General features: G+C 47.2%; 1 protein-coding gene across 3 annotated transcripts in view; it reads left to right on the forward strand.

Moving 5' to 3' along the window:
- LOC135393790 (adenylyl cyclase 78C-like) overlaps positions 1 to 17,376 on the forward strand; it is a 288,020-nt gene that overhangs the window by 81,021 nt on the left and 189,623 nt on the right. The window contains exon 1 of one of the 3 annotated variants that reach the window (XM_064624061.1): positions 12,158 to 12,292. The exons of the other annotated variants lie outside the window; for them this stretch is intronic. The gene's annotated coding sequence lies outside the window, so the exon portion shown is untranslated. Of the gene's footprint in view, positions 1 to 12,157; positions 12,293 to 17,376 lie in introns of those variants that run through there. 3 annotated transcript variants of the gene reach the window in all.

Genomic DNA, 17,376 nt, shown 5'->3' on the forward strand with positions numbered 1-17,376 from the left:
TATGTTTGTACAGTTTAGAACGTAACATCGTGCACCATCGCGTCAGTACGCTCACTCACAAGCCAATCTCTGGGTATTTACCGAGGACTTTTCACTTAGTATATTGTGGTGCGAACGCGAAGCCAACGAACTCGGAGACAATCGCCTGCGCTGCGCTCCTATTCGTCAGTGATGGGCAAAGTACCCAAAATTGTATTTAAGGTAAAATACAAAGTACCTGGCGTCAATGGTTGGTACTTCAAGTACAATACAAAGTACTACATTTTATATGCACGTACTTAAAGTAAAGTACAAAGTAAATTTTACTTTAAAGTACACGCCAAGTACATTGCAACCGAGTTAAGCCAGGTTAGGTAAGTTTATACATCTTGAAGAGGAAAAGCTTGCAATGCATGTTCTTCAACGTTCTTCAATGTTATTTCTGGGCGTTTGAGGCCTACGTGTCTGTGTCGTCCCTAATTGTGATAATTTATATATTTATTTCATCTATTATATATTCCTGATTTATTCCTCCTTGCATCTCTCGGTATACTATGAAGAAGGAGTACAGCACTCCACTTTCTTGTTCAAAAATCCGGCTACTATAGACATTAGGAAAGAAAAAAAGAAAAGGACAGGCTAAGGTTAAAGGTATACTTATTTGGACTCTTATACGCTGGTCTGCCGGTGCCTCCCTCCTGCGTAGACTCCGCCTCAATGTGGGTTTCACCCCACAATTCAAGTGCATGATCAGATGCTCTGACACAAGCCTCCGCTCCACCTGTGGTGTCGTGGCGACCACCCAGCACATTCATATGGAATGTGCACTCTACTACCCGCAAAGGCGGATACTGTGTGATGAGCCTGCCCGTATCAGCAAGAGGCCGCTCAATTTAGCTGCACTCATTGGCCCCTATGAAGGCCCTGTGCTCCATCGTCGGGTTCTTCACCTGTTCATGGACTTCCTGTCGTCCACTGGATTGCTCCTGACGCTTTAATTGTTTCTCGTATTTTCATCTTTCATCCTCTTCATATAATGTTCCACGTGCGGTGAAACACCCCATCTCATCGTCCTCATCTATTGTTGTTGTTGTTGGTTGTGGTTGTCGTGCCCTCCCCTCTTCGGTCCTCCGGGCTCTCCTTTCTCGTTCCACCGCTGCAACTGTCGCTTTATTTCAGCTACGTGTACCAAAGGTTGCACGGGTACTCGATTTTTTAAAAAAAGCGTTATTCGTCCTCCCAAGCAACCTCATCCCATCTACACAGGACAGGAGCAATACAGTACATTCAACCATATAAGCAGCAGGCATACAATCTTATACTGCTTGCTCATTTCACAGCCTGGGTACTCAGCATGCAAACGCCACATATTTAGTTCAAATCCACCTCGTAGTCTTTTAGAACATTCAGATTTAATATTACGGGCAACCGTGTGTCTAAGAACTCCGTAGTTCCCGCCATACTGGGCGGCGAACATAAGCATGGCAATAACAATGGGAGCGACATCTGTGGACCGCTGCCATCACCACGCCGGCTCACCAGACGTGGTGCATTATTGCGTAGGTGACTCTCATGGTGATACTGCTGACAGTTTCTTACTCATTTGCACGATGTACCAATGTTCTTGCATTTTGAGGAAATATATGTCAGGAACTCTCTCATTTGAGCAAGCTTTTTAAATAGAGTTCAAGAAGCCAGCTACTTAGCGCATAACTTAGCCGATAGAAGGTGGGGACATTGTTGCTCGACGAATGGGCGTTCGTTTCCCACTAGGCGTCGCTCCGCATCTTTTCACCGCAATTTCAGTCGTGATTAAAAAATGTTCAGTTTTCTGTAGCACAAGAAATTTACAGTGTGGGCTTCTTTCGGAATAAGCTTTGAGATGCCGCTACCAATATTAACAGCTTGCGTCCTAGTTTACAGTACCTTTGAACAGCGTCTTTGTGTTACAATAATAACGACAGATAAATGATTGCGAAGACGTGGAATGTTTAACTGCTGGGGAGCAGTACCGTACCCTCCACAAGTGTAACATTAAATGTGAGATAGAGAGGTACTCTCGTGCTACGGCGTCAACACAACGCATATAGGACAATCACGCGCAAGCAAATGTTGCAGTAAGGCTTAGCGGGTGCTCACACCATCAGCGAAACCTTCACCAAATATTGCCCGAGAGACTACAATGCTTTGCGAAGGAACGCTGAGGATTGTACACCGCACACTCAACATATGTGAAATCTTTTGCATATATTCTTAAGGAAAAGTACCCTTTTTCGTTGCACGAGCTTTTGCAGTTTGACGAACGAGGACTGACCGTGGACATATTTACCCCCTTTGAGAAAAATGAACAGACGCCGCACAGGCAGCAAGCGAAGCCGTTGAAAGCCCTTCGGCCACATTCCCTGACATGATGCTAGAGTGACGAAGCTTTGTATGCTGCCCCAAAGGAAGAAGTCCTAACTACACTAACCCCAGAGCTTCGTCCCCAGTTCCGTAACGGTGACACACACTGCACTTCCTTAAAGGAGTGACGGTTTTATAAAGCATAAAAACATAATTTTATAATGCATAACAAGTTTATGCGTTTGCTAGTTCTTTAGTTCTAGTTTCTGAAGACTTCAGCTAGTGGTTACGCTTGGCCTAACAATTGTTGTTTTGTTTTTCGTATGCGTTCGTACGGAAAACATTCACAGGACATATGAATGTGATTAATGAAGAAGTGAATAATGTGAATGTGAAACCAATGTGAATGATAAACGCCTGTCTTAAACGAATAAAATATGTAGTTATAAATATAATTTATATTACACTACGATATACATTTTGATGTTCGTTAGTGAATCTAAGTCTTAGTAAATCTAGAGTGAAAATTTCGTTGTTTCAAAAACGAAACAGGTACCGCGCTTTTTCGCCTTTTTTTTTTCAACTGTTCAAACTTTCCGACAATTTTCCATTTCTACGCCTAGAGTGCTGCCACCATACTCCTCGTGTCATACGTGTAGTATTTCGTGTCACTCCTCGTGTGTTTGTGATTCGTTGGGGATTGTGGGAGTACCGGAAGTGTCCCGCTGTGGTCTCGTCAAACGTGACAAGGATACGCCCCGCAAAAGGAAATGGACTGTAACCTTTAAAACAAGACCCGCATTTTCGGCGAAGTTAAATTTCCTATTCATCTTTCTCCAGCACAGAAAGGGTTCAGTTCTCAGGAGTTGTATTCAATTTTCCGTTCTGTTCTTCCATTCTGTTACAGGCGCTACACTTCCAAAGACAAATGCACGTTGTGAATTCGTTATCGCCCCTTCTTAGGCCTTCCATTCTGACCACCGTCTGCCGCCCTTCCATTTGCAACGAAAATGCGTTTCCGTCCGTTGGATACGATTCGCATGGAATGATTTCCCAACGGTGACAGATCTCGTCCGCTTAGCCGAACACCAAAGTTGCTAGAAAAAAAAAAAAAAAAGGGGGAGAGAGCTTGAGTGTGAAACTCAAGAGGGGTGATGTGATAAAGAGGAGGGGATTCCACTGCGGATGCATTGCATTTCTGCATCAGTTACCTCACGGGTCTGTATTAGTGTGCCAAATACATATACTGTTGTACAACAGCCTGCACGGATGGTCACTGAAAAGGACTGGTTGTGAAAAATAAGGTGCTTACATTACGGTCAGTGTGTACGTTCTAAGGTATGTCCAATATATTTTAGTGAGTGAAAAAGCGGCTAAGAATGAGGCCTAAAGTTAGTACGAATTGCAACATGTTATAGCAAGCATGTTATAGAGAGGGTTACAAAATGGGGCAAACGATAGAGTCGCAGGTTCTATGGAGGAGTCGCAGTTGGGAAAAAAAAGTACATGAATACCTGCAGGGTGGCAGGCTATAAAAGTGCCGGCATGTCATGTTCGGCAGTTACACAAGAGAACAGACAGCCGTAGAGAGAGAAAGAGAGACAGCTCTGCAAGACATAAAATTCTTTCTTTTTCAATCAATCAATCAGTCGGAGCTCTAGAAGCTCCGAAGGAGATTCAACCCTGGGAAATTTCAAAGTCAGTGAGCTGTGAAATTTAGCAGTATTGAATCTCCTCCACAGTTTCGTAGACACCACAATGTTCCACCGGCATTCAGTAATTGCCGAGCACAGCATACCAACGTGGGTAAAGTTCTGCAGGGTGACACCCTGCTCTACAAGACGTGCGGGGATACCGAATATGGGGATATGTACGGGTCGCGTCAAAGTTAACTTGAACACCTGGGGGCTTAGAATAGTTTGAGTTTGTTCGGAGGCCAAGGACCCAGGACCTTCATTGCATCAAAAGAACGGCTGTCCAGTCCAGCTAAGGTGGTCCTGCGATGCCGCTGATAGTGTCCACTGGGCTTTATGACATGCACAGCGTCCTCTACAGACCCACACATGCGACAGTTAGGGGGGTCTACTTTCTTAAGTCTATGCAGCAATCGTCCGCTATTCACCCTTTCACTGTTTACCAACGGAAGCTGCAACCGGAAGTTGTCTAGGGTTCCCAGCGTCAGCCTCGGCATATGGTGCCACGCCCTGCCACTTATTTCAGTTAAACCCTTTCACTGTTCACAAATAGTGAAAGGGTTTAACTCAAATGAGTATACCAGGGCGCGGCGCCACATGTGGACACTGACGCTGGGAACCCGAGACAACTTCCGGCTGTGCCTTCTGTTTGTGAACAGTGAAGGGGGGTTTTAGCGAAGCCGGCGAAGCAATTCCAGATCGTGTATCTTCTCAACCCGTGTTTTCTGTTTAGCACGATACCGAGAGGAACAAGTAATGCATGATGGCAGCGGGGGCGTGATATCATCGACCCCAAGGTGCCACAAGTAATTCTTTACAAGATTCGTAGAGACGCCTCACGGCTATCAGACAGACGCCCCTGCAAGCTGTTGTCTCTTTTGGCGATAAACAAGATATTGAACCGCTGTTTCATCGAGAGAAGACATGTGCTCACGCACAGTGCAGTCGAGGATGAAAGACGACATTTTCAATAGTAATATTCTATCCTGCGCGTAAGCCTTCGCGCGACTGACACGGAATTTAAGAAGACGTGTACTGGCAAAATCCCAGCTACAAACAGCGGGCATTGAAAAATAAAGTTCGCAGCATTTCAAGCGTTCGTTCCGCATACAAATTACGTGCGTACGACAACAGATAGCTTTCACTGGTGCAAGTTTTCCCATGGAATGCACGTTTTCTCCGAGGGAAAAAGGCAGTGCTAAAGTGAAAGAGCAAAACAAACGCGCGAAAACTGACAACAGTAAAACGAAGGCCCTGCATTTTACGGGGGGGGGGGGGGGGGGATCTGAATGCGTTCTGCTGTCAGCTCGATGATGAGCAAATGAATGCATGAGGAGAAAAAGAAAGATTTGCAGCGCTCGAGGTGGTCTCGTATGGAAGCTGTATTCTATGAGTATTTCCAAGGCGGATCTACACAAATGAATTTCCTCGTTGGCCTCTGTTGTAGAAGCTTCTACTGCGGCATACATGCCCTGCATTGACTCTACAGACGACGTTGGACAACCCCAAGGAGTATAGCTCCGCTTTAAACTGTGGGAAGTTTGTTTTCAGAAAGATCTCCAAACTGTCTCCATTTCTTTTCTCCTGGCCACTAGCCCACGAAGTGTCAAAGTCAGCGAAAACGAAACCGAAAGCGCTACTTTCCACCCAGTGACAATACGGACCATGATACGCCATTGACACATTGACCATGACACGCCATTCTGTCGACAATAAGGACCCAGGATGCAACGCGTGCGCACTATGATTTCCCCATGCGAAAGGCGTCCACGCGCTATGAAGGCTTGTCCGATACTGAAAAAAGAAAAGAATGCGCAAACCAAATGACATAAACTCTTAAAAAATCAACTTCACCACAGCCAACCATCGTCAGGAGTGACGTCGTTCTTTCCCCTGATTTGCTTAAAATGGGGGGCGTACGTCATTTTTTGTTGTATTATGCAGTTCATAATTCCAACAAAAATGGCGTGCACTCCCCCCGTTTTAATCGAATCAAGGGAGAGAACGTTGTAATTCAGGATGATGGTGGGCCAGAAGCGTGCTATCGCGGTGAATCTACGTTGATCGCGTGAGCTGTTACGTCACCGAGGTGGGCAATGACGTTAGCCCCCCTTGCAGAGCGAACGCAAGAGAGAGGAGGACCCAAGAGAGAGGAAGTGGAGAGGGAAGTCAGAGAGGAAACGCTTGCGCCACTGGCGAGGGCACTGCCTGGGCTTTGTGAGAGGGAGGGGTGGCCATGCCAGACCACACTGACCACCGCGAATTCCAACATCGGTTCTATCGTTAGAAAGAGTTCAGTATGAAAAAAGAAAATGAAAGAAAGGAGACAGGTTGGGTGTAATTTCAAGCCAGGAGGTATTGAGGACTGGAAAATAACGCTTTAAAACTCCGTGTGTACAACGTCGGGGTCGCACACGTCCGTTTGTAGTGAAAGAAAAGGAAGGCGAACAGAAAAACCGGTAACCGAATTTGTGACTGTGTGGTTGTTCCTTCCTGCGTAACAACCAGCGTTCGATTGGCTGAATCTCATTCGGGACAAGGAAAACGAGGGAAGCACGGACTCCATTGTCGTGCGAGACGATGTTGTCATGCTAGTTTTGTGTTTTCTGTATCGTAGAACCTACACCAATGTATTGTAACGAGAGGTTGGATAATGCGTGACTGCTTTTGCGAATCCAGTTATCCCTCCGCAGCGGGCGCTCGATTTTCGCTGGTTTCGCTGTCGCAAATTTGATTGCCCGCGCGAGCTTTTGCCTCACTTGAACCCCCCTTCTACTGGCGTCTTGTGCTCCCGCCACCAGCTTCTAAAATTGGAGCATATTTCCTTGAGTATGAGGACAAGACAGGAAGACGAGAAACATGAACGGACTAAAATTGGTTCTTTAAATCGGCGGAGAGGGATTGCAGGGACTGCCGCTCTTTACGTTTTCAGTTTGCTTTTGAGATTGCTCGCTCTTACACTCTGATGGAAGCGCTGCTTTGCCGACGTGCACATTAAGTGAAGGTCTGGGTCTTGGGAAGGCCGGAGACGAGTGGGTAGATGAGCTGGATTGGTGGTTACCGCTGCTATAGCTGATTTTAAAATCCATTTCATGTTTCTGAAGCACACAAACAGAGGAGCAAAACCGAGGTTGAAGGTGCCCGAGAACGTGAAAAATTGAACCATGGCAGCAGTCGACACACACAAATAGAGATATGATGATGAGATGGGGCTGATGCCGGCCAGCAGGCTGGGCGCTGCCCCAGTGCCACTTGTACGTGATGAGAGATGATGATGGATATGATAAGGGGTCCGGTAATCAAAGCAGGGTGGAGAGGCCTGTTGATGACAGGAAGTCCCAAAGGTGACGCAGACCTTGGCGTGTATGAGCTGGACTGGACCATGGGCCCAGCACCTTGCCTATGGTAAATGGGCGATGATCGATCGCATGCAGTTCGTGCTGCAAGATCGCACGCTCCTGCTGGTAGTCCGGGCAGTCCATAAGTAGGTGGTGCAGGTCTGCACACACACTGCATGCTGCACAAAGATCCGAGGGCGCACGGCCAAGACGCTGCCTCATAACTGGTGTAAATGCAACATTCAGCCGCATGCGGTGAAGAAGGGATGTGTAGTGTCGCGGAAGACGATGAGGAAGCGACAGTGAAAGAGAAGGATCCACTGCGTGGAGCAGAGAGTAGGGTGTAATGTCATGCAGCCACTGTGATCTTGTCTTGTCTGCAGAGAGAGCACGGACGAAGGCCTGACGATCACCTTTGGGCAAGATGATAGAGTGGGCTGAAGCTATATGATGACCCCACAGGGCCGCCCGGTCGGCCTCTTCATTGCCGGGTACGCCGACATGACCAGGTACCCACTGTAATACTATGCAGTGGCCCAGGTCCAGCAGCTCCTTGTAAGTTTCACGCACGTCAGCAACAATGGACATGAGAGGACCTCGAATGCCCATTGTTGCGAGGCATTGGATAGCAGCTTTCGAGTCTGTGTAGGAGACCCATGGCCGAGCTGAACACTGCAGGATCTTGCGCATGGCAAAGAGCAAAGCATGTAGCTCAGCACATGTTGACGACATCAGATGCGAGAGACGGAAGATACCAGTTATGTCTTCGGACGGAATAATATAGGCTCATGCAGAGCTGGCTTTTGTGGACGAGCCATCCGTAAAAACAGGAGTAAAGCCCGCATACAGCTCGCTCATCATATCCAGTGTGAGCGCCTTGGACACACCTGCAGCGACATCATCCTTTCTCTGCAGCCCGGGAACGGATAGTGAAGCAGATGGCAGAGGGAGAGTCCAAGGTGGAGTTGAACGCGCCTGGGGTTCAACTTGAAAACGTGGCAGGTGAGGCTTTAGCTGTTGAATGCAGGACCTGAACTTGTTATTCCTGCGACGGGAAAGCTTCAGCACTAAAGGACGCCGCCGGTGATGAGCCAACAAACGGAGATAGTGACGGCTCGTCTCATTAAAGCGCTGGATAGCAAGCGGAGTCTCTCTCGCTTCTGCCATGACTTCTTGGCACGCCCAGGCACACACGAAGGCTACGTGCCAAAAGACATTGAAGCTTGGACTCGGAGGATAGCGAAATCCCGTGTAATACTGGAAGGCTGTATAGGAGCGGACCACGCACCAAGGCTGGATGAATGGCCAAAAGAGATCGCGCATCGCAGCCTCACCTAAGGCCAGCAATGTGTCGCATTAGGGCGATCCGTTTGGAGAGTTTCGCCTCTAGGCCCGCTATATGTCTTCTCCATGAGAGTTGGGAGTCTAGCGTTACACCCAAGAACTTACATGAGCCACAGAAAGACGATATGGAAGCATGTTCCTTCGCGTGAAGGCGATGACGTCTGTCTTCTCCCACGAGATATCTAAGCCTGCCGTCAACAGGTATTGGTGTATGGAGTTAAGGGTTGACTGCAGTCGCCGCTGAATGGCGGGGCGAGATTTTCCGGTAGTCCAGATGCAGATGTCGTCCGCATAAAGAGAGAAATATACTTTCCTCCCTAAGCAGTCCTTAAGACCGGCCATAACTACGTTGAAGAGAAGCGGGCTAAGCACACTTCCCTGTGGCACCCCGTAGTCTGATGGAACAGGCGCAGTATCTCCCTCAGCTGTGCGGATAAACAGGGACCTACCGCGAAGGACATCCGTGATCCACTGCATGGCCCTTAATGGCAAAGAAGCACAAGTAAGCATGTGTAGGATGAAAATGCGACTGACGGTATCATACGCCCGTTTCACATTGAGGAATACAGCCACCATTATCCTTTTGCGGACCATTGCTTCCTGTGCTGCGGACACTAAGTCCATGATGGAATCCAGCGCTGAGCGGTACTGACGGAAACCCGACATTTCTTTGGGAAAAAAGGATCTCTTTTCGAGCCACAATTGAAGTCTGTGAAGTATCATGCGCTCCAACAGCTTCCCGACACAACTGGTTAGGCTTACCGGCCTAAATGAGGACAATTGTGAAGGGATCTTGCCTGGTTTCAGCAAGGGAACGACGCGTGCGCGTTTCCAGGCTTCGGGCAATTTACCTTCCCTCCAGGATGCATTCAAAGCTCACAGAAGACACCCTCGTGACTGCTCATCCAAGTTACGGAGCGCCAGATATGATATGTCGTCCGGACCAGGAGAAGACCGGGCTCGAGAGAGATGAATGGCGTTCATAAGTTCAGCCAGCGAGAAGTCCATATCCATGGCGGGATCACTGACTGGAGCGGCATCTGCAACTTGCGCAGTTATAGAAGATGCGTAGCACCGGAACGCCGTAGTCGACATTGCTTGTGACCCAGCTGTTATAAGGCGGCAAAAAGAGAGAGCAACGTCTTTTTCGCTTTTGTGCTGCGCCAAAGCAAGGGCGCCCAATGGGTTACGCGAGGAAGGTGCATCCTTGAGGGACCGCAGCACACGCCACACTTTTACAGGACTGACAAACGGCGTAAGCGTTGCACAAAATTTCCTCCAGCGCTGCCGATCCAGCGCCGCTAAGGCCTAGGAGACAAGCTTTGCGGCAGCAGTCGAAAAAGCCAGGGTACCGCTGACATCTGACTTCTTCCGTCTTCCTTCTGTTTTCCTTCCCTCTTCATCATTTCATGTGAACCTTTTTGGAATTGGGAAACATCCCACATCATCATCATCATCCATTCATCTATGTTGCTGTCGACGACTGCCACATTTCGAGACATCATATTATGCGCGAATTTTGCCTTTCGCGTGGGTCGTCCGCGCTCTACCCTCCCGAAAGTCAAGGGTCACTCTGGACAAAAGTTTATGGCGCATTCCTTCCTCAAAGTGACACGATAGCTGCGAATGGTATCGTACGGTGACTGGGTTACCTAGGCATATGTCTTTTATGGCGTACGTCTTTCAGTAGCGTGTTCCCTAAGCTTTTGGCCAGTGACGGACACAGTTGATGTCTCCTTCAGCCGGTTCGATGTACTGGAAAGGTGCTGTAATAAAGGAATAAAGGAAACGAAAGGAAAGGAAATAAAGGAATAATAATAAAGGAAACGACAGTTTACGGTAGTATGGACAGAAAACCGCAAAAAAATAAAGACTCCCATAGAAGAGGAGGTAAATGTGACCGGAGGTGCACTCCAAAATCTCCTCGAAACTGAAGAAGCAACAAATAACTACGCGAAATCGCGATCAAACAGCTGTTGTAAATGACGCAACAAAAGCTGTTTTAAGGACACAGTAAGACGAACATAATACATAGAAAGACAAAGAAGCCGCAAGAACACACACACACAAAACTACTTGCATGTTTGGCCGAACTCGTACACACAGTTGTTTTTTTTTCTCTCTATTTATTTACACCGTCACCAAAGTCGCCCCTTTGGGAGCGACGTCGCTTTTGTTTTTATCGATCGTTCTGTTTCACATCATTTGTTTGATTCTTCCATTGAGAACTCTAGAAACGTCGACTTGCGATACATGGGGTGTTCAAAAACCACTGTCGGGAATTTCCAGCTTCCATACTTCTGAACTACGCGAAAATGTCCTATCATTAAACCGCGCTTTCCTAAGTGCTGTTAATACCTTATTTCCTTGTCATCGTCATCATTTATCGGTTGTTTTTGTATTTCGTTGGGGGGGCGGGATATATTAATTAGACGAAAGGGGAAAAAAACGGAGGAAGGGTCAGCCAAACTGGACATCGGCTTGCTATCCGCAAAGAAAGAAAATAAATGAAAGAAGAATAAAATAAATAAAAAGAGAAGAAAAGAATTAGGAAATAAAGGATCAACTAATAAACGGTGAAAGAAGGATGAGGCATCGCAGGCCCTTTGAAATGATCTCCAGAGAGCATATAGGTTGTGTCAGAAAAAATGAGCCAAAGTTTTTTTTTTTTTTTTTTTAAAGAGAAAAACGAAAGGTTCATCGCGTACCAAAAAGACGGACTCTATAGTGTTACCAGTGGTGTGAGGATACTCAAACTGTTTTTGTTTTGTAATTAGCCCCCCCCCCCCCCCGCGTATTTTGCAGTCGATGAATTTCGTACAGTGGCGAGTAGTGAAGTTGTCAGCAAGTTCCCGATCACGCAGACCAGATAAGCTTTCCGCTCAACGGAGTTACGGAGAAGCGGGACATGACTGTAGTTCGAAATGTACGAACCACGCTATCCAGACAACGCAAACGGTGGCATGACGCAGAGGAGTTGAGATGCTCCTCCCCAGATGGCGACAATAGGTTCATAGCACCACAACCGTTGCTCAGGAGAATCGGGCATCGGAGAGGCAAACCGCATGGACATATGGCACTGGTAAAAGAAAAAGAACAAAGAATTGTTCCGGCTTCTTCTCCCCTCCTTCGGAAATGTTTAGGAACAAGCTAGAATCTTTCCGAAGGTGCGAAACCTTCTGTCAACTTGTGATACAACTAACACGGTTCACTTTAAACGATCTGCTTGGCAGGCCAGGAAGACCAATGATCCGTGTTTGATGCGTCATTTGTGCGCCAACAACGTGGAGAGAAGTATACTCAGTTCAATGATTCATAGCTCCGCGCTTTTCAAATCGCGCGCGAGTGCGCGCATTAATTTCCCCAGCGGCCGCCAGGTTCACTGGCGGGCAAGCGATTGCAGCACTCCTTGCGCCTCTGGGGAAAAGCTCAACTGGAGCAGAGTTTGGTGCCAAAAGTGGTTTCCGATTCGCGCGACGCCGACGCTTCCCGCTCTGCGATTGGCTTCTCACTACGACTGCTACACGGTGCTCGAGTTTAGTGGGATATTAGCACGCCCTGCATCGCAGACAGCGTGACATATTGCCGAAGGAGGTAGGAGCCTTTATTTTTTTCGTGCATTGTGTTGCGCAGATGTTCAAAGTGTGTGTGCAGGTTGTCATGGGGGTGAAAAATATCTACTGCGGTGTGACGCACGTGCAGAGAAAAAAAAATATAAAAAGCGAAGGTATAGGGAACGCCTGTGTTTGCCTCCGGAGGAAAGAGAGAAAAAGTATGCGGTCACGTGCTGCATCTTGTGAGTGACATTATTTGTATTGTTCGATTTTAACGATTATTCTTCGATGCTTCTTGATTTAGAGCAAAACAGCTTTCATGTAAATAGCTACGATAGCTTTTAAATCGCAAGTTCTTTGATGACAATACGATGCGATCGTGTGAACAACGGCAACACTTGGAATAGCATTGCATTGTCTTCCAGTTGATCAAGTGTTGCCTGGACATCTGGATACAACACTTAGCTAAAAGGAGATACGAAGAAGTTACAACCCGAAGTGCGAATTTATTTTTGGCTTACACTATCGCTGTGCACATTTTTACCCAACGGAATAGACGGTAAATACGAAACACAGTCTTATCCTGTACATAGACGAGAGCAACTGCTCATCTGCAGTCAACCTTGGCCTACCAAGAGACCAAGACCTATCTCTATGACGAAGACAAGAACGAGCCGCGATTGCTTGCTAGCCCGTGAAATGAGCTTCGATTAAACTAATTAGGCGTGTTATTAGTGGCCAGCAGAGTTATGCATGACTTAACTTAGAGTAAACAAGTTCCTAGGAACCATCGCGGTAGCCTTATCTAGTTAGCGGGGCTGTGTGATTTTAACAGTCCTTCGGAGATGACATGGGTTGCTTCGTTGTAGTTTTTTAAATATATATATATATATATCTGCTGTACTGCGTACTCCTCCAGACACTTGACTTGTTTGCTCTGCTACTTAATAACATTGTCGTGGAGCCAATATTGTCACCGCCCAACACACGCTCATAACTGAATAAAACTGTCTAACTGGCTGCACGCGATATGGTGCCCTCTGGTGTGACATGAGCGCTGTTTTGTTAACGACATAAGTTATCATGCACTATGATTCGGTGTTGGGTATCGTAACATATAAACGAGCGCAGACAAAGGTACGCATGTGAGACAGAGCTGTACACGTTACTCCCCAAAAAGGAACTAAATACGTTACTCGTTACTTGGAAGTAACGGGTTACTTCTACACGTTACTTGTGCAGCAGAAATACAAAAGCATCGCCTATTTTTATCACATACATACCTGATTGTCTCGTGTACACTGTCGACCCGCGCTTGCATCAAATAAGCCCTGTAGGCTAAATGTGCACCAAAGAACAGGGTTTGAAGGCGGTGATCCGCAAGAGGGATTTTCAGGAAAAAACGGGGTTCATTCACAAGGAGGCCTTCACATGATCATTGACATGAGTTCCCGAGTAGGGGACAGAGAGACAAAGCACTAAACGCCCTGAGCGTAGTGAATAGTACTTGAAATGAGGAACACACTGAGTGTGCTGAAACACTTTGGATACTAGAGCAATGAGAAAGACATTTCTCTCTGGTATCCTTTTCTCTCCCATATCATCGTCATCATGTATTTCTCTCTCTCTCTCTTTTCTCTCCGCTGGGGATTTTTCTGCGTGCTTCAGCCTCGTGGAATGCCGCCATGTGCGAGGGAAAAAACCACAACTGGTAGTCGTGGTTGATAACAGAAAGCAAAAAGAAAAAGGAACGAGTAACTTGTAGTAACGCGTTACCAATTTTTGTAACTAAGTACGTTATTAGTGACATTTTTTTGAAAGTAACTAAGTCGTTACTTAGTTACCGAAAGCAATAACGCGTTACGTATAGCTCTGATGTGAGACAACACCTAGGCTCAATGAGAGAAGCAACCCAGCGCTTGTCCCGTCTACTTCCCCCATACTTGAGGTTTTTAGCGCTGTTCCCGTCGTGTTAACAGATAAGAGGAACGCATAGGCTGCTATAATGCATCAGATGGCATAGTAGCGGTTAGCGGTAGTCGTAGCGGTTAGCGCGAAACATCGTTTGACGCACGAGCCTACGAATAACATTGTGGCGGCACGTGGACGACTACAATGTAGCCTTGCTGCGACGCGCTACCGCTACAGCTAGACAGTTCCACCGGGACGGGGCACGAACATTTTCCCGCTGAGACATTCCATCACCGCAGACTCGTGTGGAGGAAGGCCATCTCCTCTACATCTGGTGATCCGTACTACGAATGGTGCTGGAATCCATGTGCGATGGTGCTAATGAAAGAGCTCACCGTTGTCTGCCCCACAGAGGTGGGCAACGCCACTGCTAACGCTCTGGGGGAATATTCTAAGCCCACTTCGAAGGTCTGGGCCGTCTGACAGCACCACGTCTGAGGAAAACCCAGGAAAAACCCCAAACAGGGCTGCCGACACCAGGACTCAAACCCGGGTACCTCCCAGTCTCGACGTGACATATGGCCAGCATGCTAACCACTGAGCCACGTGAGCTGGCGTTAAATGCATCTCTTTGGCAAGTGATTCGCCACGAGCTCTCTCGCGGACCTATCAAAGCGGCTTTGGAGCGCGCGAAATTTAAATGTAACGATAACTATGTGAAAGTTAATATCGGGGGCCTATGTTCGGCGTAATTCGGCACTTTTACCATATTCCATGTTTGGCAACCTTCTCGCAAGGAGCCGAAATATTCACCGAACTGAGGTGTTCGTAGTTCGGATTACCAGATGTAGAGGAGATGGTCTTCCTCCACACTAGTCCTGACCGGCGGTGATGGAATGTCCCAGCGATATACTAGGAAGGTGCCGGTAGAACTGACGAACCTGCGCGGTGGCTACACCGTCGTCGTCCAGGGGCCGCCACAACATCAAAACGCCAGTGGGTATAGACGATCCTCTGTTTACAAACATGTGACGTCACGAGAAGACCTGTTCGAGGTTATATTTTGCTGTGGTGGGCAAGAAACGGGAGAAACTCGTCGACTGATAGTGCCCACCAGCATGCTTTGCGCGGTGGCGTTACGTAGTGAATGACGTAGGGGTGCGGGTTGTCTATAGAGCTTTCGCTAGTTTGCGGTTACTCCAAGGACATGCTGGTGGGTTCGAATCCGGCTATACTGTGTAAGGTTTTCCCTTTCCGGAAAGAAGCTTTTCAGTTACTTGCGGGCACGGTGACTCGGTCGTACTGCCGAAAAGGAATTGGTTATGTGAAAGACTCCCGGAAACAAACTTGTCACCCGCTACACGAAAACCATCGTGAGGTATTAAACATTGTATGGTCCAAAGACTTCGGACTTGAAACAAAGATTCACAACAGCAAGAAGACTATTCAGAGCATCTAAATTTTAATGAGACGATACTTTTGTGGAGAAGGCTGCCCTTCATTTCTAACATCAATTTACAAACATCCAGAATATATAAGACATGTTGTAGGGTAGAGAGCGACGGTTGTTACTACCCACGCTGTCTACCCTACAACACGCCTTGTATATTCTGGGTGTTTGTAAATTGATGTTAGACATGAAGTGCAGCCTTCTCCACAAAAGTCTCGTCGCGTTAAAACGTAGATGCTCTGAACCGTCTTCTTTCTGTTGTGAATCTCCATCGCCAGATTACACATTGCTCTTCTACGAACTACGTTGACAAAAAAAAAGAAAAAAAAAGGAAGACGTGGAGATAAGTTCTTTCTTGATGTCGATGTGGGAAAACAAATATATAAGGGAGTAATAAGGCAGCTGTAATAGGATGTCCTATGGTCCTTAGTGGAACTGGATGAGTGTCCTTCCAGCTTCCGCTTGGCTCTCAGGTAATGGCGAGCTCTCGCAACGGGCGCTCTCAACTCTTGTCAAATATTTGCGGAACCATCTTGAGGGAAATATAAGATTCGGAGTGTAGTGGAACTTCGCGAATGCCCTGGCCTAGTAGACTCAATTACTTGCCAGCACTCTAAAAAGTGAACTTCACCGAATAGCATGGTTGCTATGCGGTGCATGCGCGTGGCATGGTTGGTGCAGAGCGTGCTACGCGGTGAAGTTCAGTTTTAGATTGTATTTCTTCTTCATTTTCCATCTATTCTCCATCGCCTCATTCCAGAAAGGTCGTCTTTAAATGAATTGGGTCAACAGGCTGCACTCTTATTCGCTTCACTTATACAAGATATCCCCCATAAGTTATCCCCTATAAATCCATCGGGAGGTCAAATGTGGTGCAGGATACGGTTGTGTTGCTCAACGCATGCCTATACGTATACATATGAACCTTTCTTCTATCCTCGTCTTTTTACTGCCGGGCTCTAAGTCACATACTGTCTATACACGAGATTTATTGATCTTGTCCTTTCCTGCTTCGCACCATTCCCAACAAAACAGCCGAAAACACTGACTTTCAAGAACGGGACTTTATTCACCTTATATCCCAGGGCTTTCGTCTCAAAGATTGTGTTCCACGCGATGAGAAATGGTTCGATTTGGCAAACGACATTCATCAGACCCATCGAGCCGTCACATCGACAACTTCTTCGCTGATTCTTGTTCAATCTTCCTTTTCTCAGCCGCGTTCGTATGGAGAAGAGGGGACCAAATTACGAATGTCACCGCGTCGTAATTTCGGGGTAGGCATCGACCACTCGTCGCAATGGCGTTTGAAATTCTGCTGCATCACGAAATGTCGTACATCAGGAAGCATTGCAAGAAAAATATCGATTCTATACTTTTGCGTTTGCTTTCAAATGCCTTGAATGCGACGTAAACGCAACACTATTGTACGAAGGCATGTTCATGAGAAGTGCTGACAGCTTCTTCGCTTGCGCATGTCATTGAAGATCACATTTGAGCACATGAAGTCTGCAGAACCAATATAGCCACACACACACGAACGCACGCACGTGCAGACAGACAGACATACCAGCTGCCGTGGTATAGTGGTTAAGATGACCGCTTTCCACGCCGAGACTGGGAGGTGACACGGGTTCGAATCCTGTCACCGGTCTGAGGTTTTCCCGAAGACTTTCCAGACGAATGTCGGCACAGTTCTTCCTGGAGTCGACGTCTGTACGCCGCCACAGTTGCTTCGAGCGCTAACACAGAATGTGGTGGGT

Source organism: Ornithodoros turicata, chromosome 5 (assembly GCF_037126465.1).
Source record: "Ornithodoros turicata isolate Travis chromosome 5, ASM3712646v1, whole genome shotgun sequence".
Lineage (NCBI taxonomy): Eukaryota > Metazoa > Arthropoda > Arachnida > Ixodida > Argasidae > Ornithodoros > Ornithodoros turicata.